Here is a 14540-nt window from a genome sequence, read left to right on the forward strand (position 1 = left end):
GGAAAGCAATCTAAAAAGCCTTCAGCTGATTCCAAGTCAACATGAAGGGCTGGCCCCCGATCCAGGAGTGGATCTTGTAGGGGGCAGACTCTCTTTTTTCCCAGGCTTGGATAAGAGATGTACTGGATCCCTGGGCGGTGGACATTGTCTCCCAGGGATACAAAATAGACTTCAAATATTTTCCTCCCAGAGGCAGGTTTCTCCTCTTCAGATTATCTGTAGACCAGATAAAAAGAGAGGCGTTCTTACATTGTGTCCAGGACCTTGCCGCCCTAGGGGTAATAGTTCCAGTTCCCTTTCAGGAAAGGGGTCTGAGATTTTACTAGAATCTGTTCGTAGTTCCCAAAAAGGAGGGAACTTTTCGACCAATCCTATTCTCAGAGTGCCATCCTTCAAGATGGAGACTATACACTCCATTCTTCCCTGGGTACAAGAGGGTCAGTTGATGACAACCATAAACCAAAAGGATGCATACCTTCATGTTCCCATTCACAGGGGCCATTACAAGTTTCGGAGATTTGCCTTTTTGGACAATCATTTCCAGTTTGTGGCCCTTCCATTCGGCCTTGCCACAGCTCCCAGAATTTTTTCAAAGGTTCTGGGGGCTCTTTTAGCTGTGCTTCGATCTTGGGGCATCTCAGTGGCACCTTATCTGGATGACATTCTAGTTCAGACGCCATCTTTTCAACAAGCAGAATCTCATACAGAGATCTTGTTGTCTTTTCTTCGATCCAACGGATGGAAGGTGAATCGGGGCAAAAAGTTCTGTGGTTCCATCTAGAAGGGTCGTATTTTTGGGGACCATAATAGACTCCATGTTAATGAAGATTTTTCTGACGGAAGTCAGAAAAAGAAAGATTTTCGACTCTTGTCTTTCCCTTCAATCCTCTCCACGGCCTTCAGTGGCTCAATGTATAGAGGTAATAGGTCTGATGCTGGCTTCCATGGACATCATTCCGTCTGCTTGGTTTCATCTCAGACCTCTGCAGTTATGCATGCTCAGACAATGGAACGGGGACTATACGGACCTGTCTCGTGTGTAGATCTAGATTACGTGTCAATAGACTCTCTTCCGTGGTGGCTTTCTCAGGATCATCTCTCCCAGGGCACTTGCTTCCGCAGACCCTCCTGGGTGATTGTGACCATGGATGCCAGCCTTCTAGGTTGGGGAGCAGTATGGGGCTTGTTGAAGGCTCAGGGCTTATGGACCCAGGAGGAGTCAGTCCTGCCCATAAATATCTTGGAGCTGAGAGCAATCTTCAATGCTCTTCCGGCCTGGCCTCAGTTAGCCTTAGCCTGGTTTATCAGATTCCAGTCAGACAACATAACCTCTGTGGCCTACATCAACCACCAGGGGGAACTCGGAGTTCCTTGGCCATGACAGAGGTGGCCCGAATTATTCAGTGGGCGGAGACCCACAACTGCTGTCTTTCTGCGACCCACATCCCAGGAGTGGACAATTGGGAAGTGGATTTTCTGAGAAGACAGACTTTTTATCCTGAGGAGTGGGACCTTCATTCAGATGTGTTTTCCAGCTTGACCCTCAAGTGGGGGCAGCCGGAGTTGGATCTCATTGCTTCTCGTCAGAATGCCAAACTTCTGAGATACAGCTTGAGGTCAAGAGATCTGCAGGCATTTCTGATCGATGCTCTGGCAGTTCCTTGAAACTTCAGTCTAGCATACCTGTTTCCTCCGTTCGCTCTCCTTCCGAGAGTCATTGCTCGAATCAAGCAGGAGAGGGCGTCTGTAATTCTCATAGCCTCGGCATGGCATGCAGACCTAGTGGAAATGTCATCCTTTTCACCTTGGAGACTGCCTTTGAGGAAGGACCTTCAACTTCAGGGTCCCTTCCTTCATCCAAATCTCGTTTCTCTGAAGCTGACTACTTGGAGATTGAACGCTTATTTTTGTCTAAGCGTGGATTTTCAGAGTCGGTCATTGAGAACTTGATTCAGGCTCATAAGCTTGTGACTCGCAGGATTTACCATAAGATCTGGCGTAAATACTTGTATTGGTGTGAATCAAAGGATACTCTTGGAGTACAGTAAGGATTCCTAGGATTTTGTCCTTTCTCCAGGATGGTCTGGAGAAGGGTTTGTCGGCAAGTACTCTAAAGGGTCAGATTTCGGGATTGTGTATTTTGTTACATAAGCGCTTGGCGGATGTGCCAGACATGCAATCGTTTTGTCAGGCCTTGGTTAGAATTCGGCCTGTGTTTAAACCTGTTACTCCTCTATGGAGTCTTAACCTTGATCTTAAAGTTTTACAACAGACTCAGTTTGAGCCTATGCAGTCTTTAGATATTAAGATATCTTGGAAAGGTTTTGTTTTTTTTTGTTGCTATTTCCTCTGCTCGAAGAGTTTCTGAACTCTCTGCTTTACAGTGTGATTCCCCTTATCTTATATTTCACTCGTATAATGTGGTTTTGCGTACTAAGTTTGGTTTCCTGCCCAAAGAATATTAATCAGGAAATCGTTGTACCTTCTTTGTGTCCTAATCCTTCTTCTCACAAAGAACGCTTCATCAGTCTTCTGCATTGTTTGTTTGCTTTTCTGGGAAACGCAAGGGTCAGAAAGCTACGGCTACTTCACTTTCCTTTTGGCTGAAGAGCGTTATTTGCTTGGCATATGAGACTGCTGTACAGCAACCTCCTGAGAAAATCACAGCTCATTCCACAAGGGCTGTTTCTTCTTCCTGGGCCTTCAAAAATGAAATTTCTGTGGAACAAATTTGAAAGGCTGCAACTTGGTCATTTTTGCACACTTTTTCCAAATTCTATAAATTTGATACTTTTACCTCGGCTGAGGCTTCTTTTGGGAGAAAGGTTCTTCAAGCAGTGGTGCCTTCTGTTTAGGTTCCTGTCTTGTCCCTCCCTTATCATCTGTGTCCTCTGGCTTGGGTATTGGTTCCCAACAGTAATTGATAATGATCCGTGGACTCACCCTGTCATTAGAAAGAAAAATAAATTTATGCTTACCGGATAAATTTATTTATTTCTTCACACAGTGACTCCACGGCTCACCCTGTAGTCAGACAGTTTGTTTTTATATAAACCTCAGGCACCTCTGCACCTTGTGTTACTTCCTTTCTCTCCTTTCCCTTTGGTCGAATGACTGGGGGATTGTGGGTAGGAGAGTGATATTTAACAGCTTTGCTGTGGTGCTCTTTGCCTCCTCCTGCTGGCCAGGAGTGATATTCCCAACAGTAATTAATGATGATCCATGGACTCACCTTGTCAAGAAATAAATACATTTATCAGGTAAGCATTCACAAACTTTGGGATTCTCAATAAAATTATTTACACACAACTTGTGCAGTCATAAGACACATGCTTGAAAAAGCTTTTCTAGGATTACCTGTGTTCAGAATTAGCAGACATGTATGGGTTTACCATTGCTTTTGGTGTAAGGGCCATTTCAAATGACATAATGGCTCAAATTCTCAAAATTGACCCCTAAACCAATATAAATTTATAAAGTAGACAACCCAAGGTATTGATCTAGGCCCATTTTGGCAATCAGATGTATGCCAAATGCGATCATATAAAAAATAATTAACTTTTTCACAACCTTCGAGTTTCTCACTGAAATTATTTACACCCAACTTATGCAGCCATAAGGCAAATGCTTGCAAAAGCTTCTCTAGGATCCCGTGTCCAGAATTAGCAGACATTTATGGGTTTACAATTGCTTTTGGTGATACGAAGCCCGCTAATTGCACCAGCGCACCAGACTTCTGGAAGAGGATTTTTAGACATGTTATGGAAAAGGCTTTATGACATATTTGTTATTGCATAACTGCCCAAATAAACTATAAATATTTTAAGAGTAGACAACCTAAGATATTGATCTAGGCCCATTTGGTATATTTTATGCCAACAACTGGCAGTCAAATAAATGCCAAAAGCAATAATTTAGGGGAGGGGGGATTAACCACAAACTTTGCTTTTGTAACTGACATTATATACAGACGTATTCAGCCATGCTTCCCGATAATCCACTTTGTTCAGAAATAGTAGAGATGTATTGGCTTGTCATTGGTTTTGGTAATTAGAAGGCCGCTAATTGCGACTGTGAATAACAGTTCTGAAAAGGGACTTTTAGATACGTTCAGGGAAATAGTTAATGGATTATTTGTTATTGCATAACTGCCCAAATAAACTATATATATTTTAAGAGTAGACAACCCAAGGTATTGATCTAGGCTAATCTTAGTATATTTCATGCCAAGAGCTGGCAGTTCTGGTAATTAAAAGGCAGCTAATTGCAGCTGTGAATCATAGTTATCAAAGGGGATTTTTATATATGTTTGAGTAAAACGTTAATGGCACCTTTTTTATAATATTATGTTATTTTGGGACCTTATTATAAAATAAAATAAAAATTGGGTTTGTCACTAAAATTCTTTGCACACAGCATAGAACTCAGATATTTTCTAAATAGGATTTTTCACCAGTATTTGAAAACTGTGTGGTAAATTTCAAAACAGTCTTTGAGGTGCAGATAAGGTTTTGAAGAGCATGAAACAGTGATAACGGAAATCTTTTCTCACTCCCCTTTTGTAGCATTTCTGGGACCATCTTTTATTTCCTGAAGGGAAAAAGATCTGGGAAAATGTCTGCCAGAGAGTCAGACAATGTCCTCACATTGTAAAGTTTGGGCGTTTCTTCATTTTCAAAGCAAAGTTTGGTTAACACTTCTGGCTGGTAATTTAGAAATGAGAGCTTGTTAGATGATGCAGCTGATCTGTATAGTACACATGAATTAAAATGTGCCATTTGAATCAAATGGACTGCAATTTTTTGTACCAAATTTTGGTTTTCCTTAAAGCAAATTATGGCTTAATTATTTGGTCTAAAAGATCAACTCCACCCTTGTACTTATTATAGTCTATAATTGAATTGTGTCAAAATCACAAACCCAAAGGGAAATTCAGAGGTGCTACAAGTCCAACAGTCCAATATCAAAGTCTCAAAAGAGGATATATTGAACACAATCCAGCTTCAGCAACTTCTTTCATCATTCTTCTTGCCTGAACTCTCCACCTCTTGCAGAAACTTCCCTGGTACCCCCATTGTGTATTGTTGACAACATATACACAATTGTTTGTCACTAAACTTTACTGCTGAAAGTTGTTCACTTTGTAAAGGTACTGATTACACAGCCTTTAGCTTTTTTTTGGAGATTAGCTGTTGTGGCAAATCTTTTCATATTTGTCTTACTGTTCCACAGGCTAGAGTGTTGCCGCAGTATAATATTTTAAACAGTGGAATGCTGGTGTTATAGTTGTAAACATATGGATGGTTCCCAGACAATTTTCTTACTTATACTTAGAAAAGATGGACAGCCAGGTAGGACCTGTGAGTTATCTGTAAAATGCAGAAAACTGTAAATTAATTAATATCTTGTGCTGGTCATTACTTCTGGGAAGAGAGGAGTTGGATATACAGGGTGGGTAGACTAGGGCAGGCCGTGGACTGGATACACCAGAAGAGAAAGAAATTTATCAGGTAAGGTCTCTTGTAAGGTGTATCCAGTCCACGGGTTCATCCATTACTTGTGGGATACCAATACCAAAGCTTTAGGACACGGATGAAGGGAGGGACAAGGCAGAAACTTAAATGGAAGGCACCACTGCCTGCAAGACCTTTCTCCCAAAAAAAGCCCCAGAGGAAGCAAAAGTATCAAATTTGTAGAATTTAGAAAAAGTATGAAGCGAAGACCAAGTCGCCGCCTTACAAATCTGTTCAACAGAGGCCTCATTTTTAAAAGCCCATGTGGAAGCTACCGCTCTAGTGGAATGAGCTGTAATTCTTTCAGGAGGCTGCTGGCCAGCAGTCTCATAAGCTAAACGGATTATGCTTCTCAGCCAAAAAGAAAGAGAAGATGCCGACGCCTTTTGGCCTCTCCTCTGTCCAGAGTAGACAACAAACAATGCAGATGTTTGACGAAAATCCTTAGTAGCTTGTAAATAAAACTTTAAAGCACGAACCACGTCAAGATTGTGTAATAGACGTTCCTTCTTTGAAGAAGGATTAGGACACAGTGACGGAACAAAAATCTCCTGATTGATATTCTTATTAGATACCACCTTAGGAAGAAACCCAGGTTTGGTACGCAAAACTACCTTATCTGCATGGAAGATCAGATAAGGGGAATCACACTGTAAGGCACATAACTCTTAAACTCTTCGAGCCGAAGAGATAGCTACCAAAAACAGAACTTTCAAAGATAAAAGCTTGATATCTATGGAATGCAGAGGTTCAAACGGAACCCCTTAAAGAACTTTAAGAACTAAATTTAAACTCCATGGCGGAGCAACAGGTTTAAACACAGGCTTGATTCTAACTAAAGCCTGACAAAACGCCTGAACGTCTGGAACATCTGCCAGACGCTTGTGCAGAAGAATAGACAGAGCAGAAATCTGTCCCTTTAAGGAACTAGCTGAAAATCCCTTCTCCAATCCTTCTTGGAGAAAGGATAATATCCTAGGAATCCTGACTTTACACCATGAGTAACCCTTGGATTCACACCAATGAAGATATTTACACCATATCTTATGATAGATTTTCCTGTTGACAGGCTTTTGAGCCTGAATTAAGGTATAAATGACCGACTCGGAGAAACCACGTTTTGATAAAATCAAGCGTTCAATCTCCAAGCAGTCAGCCGCAGAGAAATTAGATTTGGATGTTTGAATGGACCTTGGAGTAGAAGGTCCTGCCTCAGCGGCAGAGTCCATGGTGGAAAGGATGACATGTCCACCAGATCTGCATATCAAGTCCTGCGTGGCCACGCAGGTGCTATCAAAATCACCGAAGCTCTCTCCTGCTTGATCTTGGCAATCAGACGAGGGAGGAGAGGAAATGGTGGGAACACATAAGCCAGGGTGAAGGACCAGGGCACTGCTAGAGCATCTATCAGCGCTGCCTGGGGATCCCTTGACCTGGACCCGTAACAAGGAAGCTTGGCGTTCTGACGAGACGCAATGAGATCCAGTTCTGGTTTGCCCCATAGTTGAATCAGCTGGGCAAATACCTCCGGATGGAGCTCTCACTCCCCCGGATGAAAAGTCTGTCGACTTAGAAAATCCGCCTCCCAGTTCTCTACTCCTGGGATATGGATAGCTGAGAGATGGCAAGATTGAACCTCTGCCCATAGAATTATCTTTGAAACCTCCAACATTGCCAGGGGGCTTCTTGTTCCCCCCTAATGGTTGATATAGGCTACAGTCGTGATATTGTCCGACTGAAATCTGATGAACCTGACCGCAGCTAGTTGAGGCCAAGCCTGAAGAGCATTGAATATCGCTCTCAGTTCCAGAATGTTTATCGGAAGGAGGGCTTCCTCCTGAGTCCACAAACCCTGAGCCTTCAGGGAGTTCCAGACTGCGCCCCAGCCCAGAAGGCTAGCATCTGTTGTCACTATAGTCCACTCTGGCCTGCAGAAACTCATTCAACTGGACAGATGGACCCGAGATAACCATCAGAGAAGAGAATCCCTGGTCTCTTGATCCAGATTTAGCAGAGGGGACAAATCTGTGTAGTCCCCATTCCACTGATTGAGCATGCAAAGTTGCAGTGGTCTGAGATGTAGGCGGGCAAACGGAACTATGTCCATTGCCGCTACCATTAGGCTGATTACTTCCATACACTGAGCCACTGATGGCCGAGAAGTGGAATGAAGAGTACGGCAGGAAGATAGAAGCTTTGATAACCTGACCTCTGTCAGAAAAATTTTCATTTCTACTGAATTTATCAGTGTTCCTAGGAAGGAAACTCTTGTGAGAGGGGAGAGAGAACTCTTTTCTTTGTTCATCTGCCACCCGTGAGACCTCAGAAAGGCCAGAACAATGTCCATATGGGACTTGGTGACTTGAAAAGTCGACGCCTGTATCAGAATGTCGTCTAGGTAAGGAGCCACCACTTTTACCTTCGTAAAGATTCTTGGTGCCATGGCTAACCCGAAGGGAAGAGCCACAAACTGGTAATGCCTGTCTAAGAAGGCGAACCTGAGGAACTGATGATGATCTCTGTGAATCGGAATGTGGAGATAAGCATCCTTTAAGTCCACGGTAGTCATATATTGACCCTCCTGGATCATAGGGAGGATGGTTCGGATAGTCTCCATCTTGAAGGATGGGACCCTGAGAAATTTGTTTAGGATCTTGAGATCCAAGATTGGTCTGAAAGTTCCCTCTTTTTTGGGAACTATAAACAGATTTGAATAGAAGCCCTGCCCCTGTTCCTCCCTTGGAACTGGGTGGATCACTCCCATAACCAGTAGGTCTTGAACACAACGTAAGAATGCCTCTCTCTTTATCTGGTTTACAGATAATTCTGAGAGATGAAATCTCCCCTTTGGAGATGAAGCTTTGAAGTCCAGAAGATATCCCTGGGAAACAATCTCTAATGCCCAGGGATCCTGGATGTCTCTTGCCCAAGCCTGGGCGAAGAGAGAAAGTCTGCCCCCTACAAGATCCGGTCCCGGATCGAGGGCTACTCCTTCATGCTGTCTTAGAGGCAGCAGAAAGTTTTTTGGCCTGCTTCCCCTTGTTCCAAGCCTGGTTCGGTCTCGGCGAATTTTCCCTCTTGTTTTGCATTAGAGGAAGCTGAAGCTGCGCCACTCTTGAAGTTTCGAAATGAATGAAAATTATTCTGTTTGGTCCTTAATTTATTGGACCTATCATTAGGAAGGGCGTGACCTTTTCCTCCAGTAATATCAGAAATGATCTCCTTCAGGCCCGGCCCGAATAGGGTCTGTCCTTTGAGGGGATGTTAAGAAGCTTAGACTTTGAAGTAACGTCTGCTGACCAGGACTTAAGCCATAGCGCCCTACGCGCCAGAATGGCAAAACCTGAATTCTTAGCCGTTAGTTTGGTTAGATGAAAAACGGCGTCAGAAATAAAGGAATTAGCTAATTTGAGAGCTTTAATCCTGTCTAAAATATCATCTAACGAGTTCTCCACCTGTAGAGCCTCCTCAAGAGACTTGAACCAAAAAGCCGCTGCAGTAGTAACTGGGGCAATGCATGCAAGAGGCTGGAGAATAAAACCTTGATGGATAAAAAATTTCTTAAGGAGACCCCCCAATTTTTTATCCATAGGATCTAAGAAAACACAACTGTCCTCGACGGGGATAGTTGTACGCTTAGCTAGGGTAGAAACAGCACCCTCCACCTTAGGGACTGTCTGCCACGAGTCCCGTATAGTGACATCTATGGGAAACATCTTTTTAAAAGCAGGAGGGGGAGAGAACGAAACACCTGGTCTATCCCATTCCTTAGTAATAATTTCCAAGAACCTCTAAGGGACTGGAAAGACATCAGTGTAAACAGGCACTGCAAAGTATTTGTCCATTTTACACAATTTCACTGGAACTACAATGGGGTCACAGTCATCCAGAGTCGCTAAAACCTCCCTGAGCAATAAGCGGAGGTGTTCAAGCTTAAATTTAAAGGCTGTCATTTCAGAATCGGACTAAAGTAACGTCTTCCCTGAAGCTGAAATCTCACCCTCAGATAGCAACTCCCTTGCCGCGGCTTTGGAGCATTGTGAGGGTATATCGGACATAGCTACTAAAGCGTCAGAAAGCTCTGTATTTGTTCTAGCCCCAGAGCTGTCTCGCTTTCCTTGTAACCCTGGCAGTTTGGACAATAACTCTGTGAGGGTATTAGTCATAACTGCCGCCATGTCTTGTAAGGTAAACGCATTGGACTCGCTAGATGTACTTGGCGTCACTTGAGTGGGAGTTATAGGTTCTGACACGTGGGGAGAGCTAGATGGCATAACCTCCCTTTGTCAGTCTGAAAAACCTCTGGTGATAAATCTTTAAATGCCATAATATGGTCTTTATAATTTATAGAAATTTCAGTACATTTGGTACACATTCTAAGAGGGGTTTCCTCAATGGCTTCTAAACATATTGAACAAGGAGTTTCCTCTATGTCAGACATGTTTAACAGACTAGTAATGAGACAAGCAAGCTTGGAAAACACTTTAATAAATGTGAAACAGCAATTAAACAAAAACTGCAAAACAGTGTTAAAAAGTAGTAAACTCTTCAAAATTTTTACAGTGTATAAAAGGGACTAAAGCAGCATTGCACCCACTTGCAAATGGATGGTTAACCCTTTAGGCGCCAAACCGGATTTGAAAAACATTAAAAAACGTTAATAAACAGTTAAACACCTTGCCACAGCTCTGCTGTGGCTCCTACCTGCCCTCAAATACGATTTAGGGAAGAAATAAGCCCTCTATAGTAGTCCTCAGATGCCAGAGGACTCCTTTAGGGAAGCTGGATGTCTCAGTCTGAATAAGAACTGCGCATCTAGAGAGTGAAAATAGGCCCCTCCCAACATGCACTCGATGTCAGAGGGCCTTAAGAAAATACTCCTAGGAGTATCTGACTAGCCATGTGGAAACTAGGCCCCAAAAAATGATTTATCACCCTCAGAGAAAAAAACGTTCTTTCTATATAACATGTAAACGTTTTGTCACTAAGAAATATGAGTATTAACATGAATATTACCCTTTTTTGTAAGTATGATCCCAGTCGTTGTTAAATCACTGCATCAGGCTTACCTCAATTATACAAGGCTCTGTCATCATTTTCTAGATCTTATCATCTCTCTAGAAATAAATATACTGAACATACCTCAAAGCAGGTAATCTGCAAACGGTTCCCCCAACTGAAGTCTTTCCCATACTCTTCAGTTATGCGTGAGAACAGCAATGGACCTTAGTTACAAACCGCTAAGATCATCAACCTCCAGGCAGATTCTTCTTCTAATTTCTGCCTAGGAGTAAAACAGTACAACGCCGGTACCGTTTAAAAATAACAAACTCTTGATTGAAGGTAAAAACTACACTAAGTCACCACATATCTCTTATACTTCCTATCTTGTCGAGAGTTGCAAGAGAATGACTGGGGGTGGCAGTTAGGGGAGGAGCTATAGAGACAGCTCTGCTGTGGGTATCCTCTTGCAACTTCCTGTTGGGAAGGAAAATATCCCACAAGTAATGGATGAACCCGTGGACTGGATACACCTTACAAGAGAAAAGTGTGGTTTTTTTTCCATTTTTTCATCATATTTTATATATTTTGTTATAGTAAATTATAAGACACTAGTCCTAAAGCCCGTTCACACGGGCCATTTTTTGCATTGTACAGCGGTCCCACCCCATGCGCTCTCTCCCTCCCCTCTCTTTTGCTCTCTCTCTCTCTCCCCCCTCTCTTTTGCGCTCTCTCTCCCCCTCTCTTTTGCGCTCTCTCTCCCCCTATCTTTTGAGCTCTCTCTCCCCCCCCTCTCTTTTGCGCTCTCTCTCCCCCCTCTTTTGCGCTCTCTCTCTCCCCCTCTCTTTTGCGCTCTCTTTTCCCCTCTCTTTAGAGCTCTCTCTCTCCACCTCTCTTTTGCGCTCTCTACCCCCTCTCTTTTGCGCTCTCTCTCTCCCCCCCTCTTGTGCTCTCTCCCCCCTCTTTTGCGCTCTCTCCCCCCCTCTTTTGCGCTCTCTCCCCCTCTCTTTTGTGCTCTCTCTCCCCCTCTCTTTTGCGCTCTCTCTCCCCCTCTCTTTTGTGCTCTCTCACCCCTCTTTTGTGCTCTCTCTCTCCCCTCTCTCTCTCTCCCCCCCTCTCTCTCTCCCCCCCTCTCTCTCTCCCCCCTCTATCTCTCTCTCTCTCTCCCCTCTATCTCCCCTCTATCTCTCTATCCCCTCTCTCTCTCCCACCTCTCTCTCTCCCCCTCTCTCTCTCACTCTCTCTCCCCTCTCTCTCTCTCTCTCTCTCTCCCCTCTCTCTCTCTATCCCCTCTCTCCCCCTATCTCTCTCTCCCTCTCTCTCTCTTCCTCTCTCTCTCTCTCTCTCCCCCTCTCTCTCTCCCTCCCCTCTCTAAACACAAAAACCACAGAAATACAAAAATAGCCTTGGTCCCAGGCGGTCAACAAATGGAAAAGTGCTCTGGTCACGAAGGGGTAAATAGCATGAAATACCCAGTATCAATATGCATAAAAAGATAGATTATGATAGATGCAATGCATTTTGAACATGGTTTCACCTTTACAAGGTCCATTAACAACTTCTCAAGTATTTATGACTCTAGACCATTAGATATTAGGTACAAATATACAAAGTCAGCCAAATAAATATGAGCAGGAAGTTTCAATCAGCTAATCAGCCTTAGGAAGAAGCTATCAGCCAGTGAACATTAGAAAGAACCACCTATCAGCCAAAAACCATTAGGAATAGTTACAAATTAAATTTAAAACAGTGTGATTGCATTGTCTTGTTATTATGCAGTTCTACTGTATTTAATGGTACTTTTAGTTTCTGGGGTATATCAATTGGCTATCATTAAGATTAGTAATAATAATATATATTAGTAATCTCTTGCAACTAATTGTTCTAAATATGCTTTGAGACCCCTTGATGAGCAAAACATTGTGGGGTAATTTACAAGTGGAGCGCAAAAAATATTAACACTGTTAAGCGCTAACACCCGCTCAAGTTAAAACAATAGGGCTCTTATTCTTGAGCTCATATTACATGTTGAAAGTAAAAAGTTATTGCTCGATTAAACAAACTTTGGTGTGTGACATGAGGACCACAAAAGCATTCTTAAAGGCTGGAAACGATCCTTGTGCCTCCATCTGGACAGCCCTGATACCCCAATTATTACTATAGCTACCCAAACACCTGATCTACCCAAAACAAGAAGAAAAGGGGCAAGGGGAATTTAAAACGAGAAAGCAGATAGTTTGCTTACAACTATTGCTAGCAACTCCGGTTTTTAAAGTGTAGAACCAACACTCATTTTAATGTTAATATTAATTTATACAGAAACCATCCAGGTCATTTGAGCTGTAATATTGAACTGTGATGAGTTCAGCTCTGTGGATCAAAAATTAAAAATGTGGAAACCAAAATAAAATTCATAGGTTAAATGCATTAGTAGCTCTACAATGCCTACATCATACATTTACATTATTGGGTGATAGGTACTTTTCATTAGTGCTGATTGGCTGAGCGAAACTTTGGGCTGCCCTCTCATATCAATAATAGAAAATGTTGTGGTACCCTGTGGTTTTACTCCTTTGTGATGTTAAATCTGAATGTTTAACAAAACGCTAGGATTTACCATCACTAAAATTAAAATCTAGTTTCTGTCATCACTTACTAAAAAAAGTGAGCTAAACTCATCCTTTCTGTGCTGTAGTAAATTGCTAAATTCAGCGCCTCTAGCCGCCAGTGGAGGCCCCGCCATATGGGCACAGGCGCACGTGAACCCCCTTAGAGAGAGAGGGAAGAGAGGGGGAAAAAAACCCTTTTTGGCTGAATAAATATAAATTTTCCAATAGCTCCCTTTTGGAAAAATTATATTTATTCAGCTAAAAAGGGTTCCAGAGCAATTTAGTGGGGGGAAAAAGAAGCTGTTTTACTTCTATCTATCGAACTGTGCGTGCGGTAGATAGAAATATAGGCTTCAAGTTCGTTTGCACTTATTTCTAAGTGCCTGCCACGCCCCCTTCCAATCCAGCCCCATACCTTGCTAATCGCACAGTTCTGACTGTGCAAATGAGAGCCATGTGAGTCTGTGTAAGTAATGACGGCGTGTGGGAGGAGGAGCCTGGCCGGTGTGAGCAGTGCACACAAGACTTTTGAAAAGGCGCAGAGGAATATATAATGGTGGCAGTCTGGGAGAGAGCTTTCATATTTGTAAGTATAACCCTTTTATAGTATATATATATATATATATATATATATATATATATATATATATATATATATATATATATATATATTTATATTATATATATGACAGTCACAGGAGATAATGGCTCAAAGGTGAAGAGGGAGAGATGAGGAGCAGAGCTGAACCTGTTAAATAAAAAATGGTTCCAAGTGGCAAGCTGAAAAATGAATGCTTCAAAGCCCTCATCTCGTCATGTGCTTGAGTCTCTGCAACATTAATCTTGTTGCCGGTTCAGCTGTACTGTGCCCTGCCCCTTCATAGCTTGCTTCGTCTTGAGCAAGTTGTGAAGGGGAAGTTTAGAGTACAGATGAACCGGAGAGCAAGATTAACGCTGCTGCAGAGCGATAAGAGAAAGGGTAGGAGCAGGAGGGACGCAATTCAGTATATAAATGAAGCAAGGTGAACGGTGACCACACCAGGGCCCAGTCATTGTTGTGGGGTCCAAAGTCCAGAGCATATTTTTTTACATTTGTATTTTTAAAGGCTTAGTATCAGTGCTCTGTTAACAGCAGGTGAAGTAGAGCGCTATTTCAGAGCACAGGAGTTCTCACATAGGATGACGATGCACAGCAGAGTAAGTGGAGCAATTACTTTGCTCAGGGCAGTTTTCAGGGATGGGCAAAAGGAGCTACTGCTTGGGGAGCCAGCCGGCAAGGATGACAGAGTGAAGTACTTGTTGGCTGCTAGGAAAAGATGCAGGCTGCTCACAGTGTGAAGAAGCCAGCAGCAACATGTGTGTATGCAGGTTACAGGGCTCATCCTGCTCTGTGTGCTGCACTGTGCACTGTCTCTAC

The sequence above is a fragment of the Bombina bombina genome, chromosome 7 (genome assembly GCF_027579735.1).
Source record: "Bombina bombina isolate aBomBom1 chromosome 7, aBomBom1.pri, whole genome shotgun sequence".
NCBI classification, from domain to species: domain Eukaryota; kingdom Metazoa; phylum Chordata; class Amphibia; order Anura; family Bombinatoridae; genus Bombina; species Bombina bombina.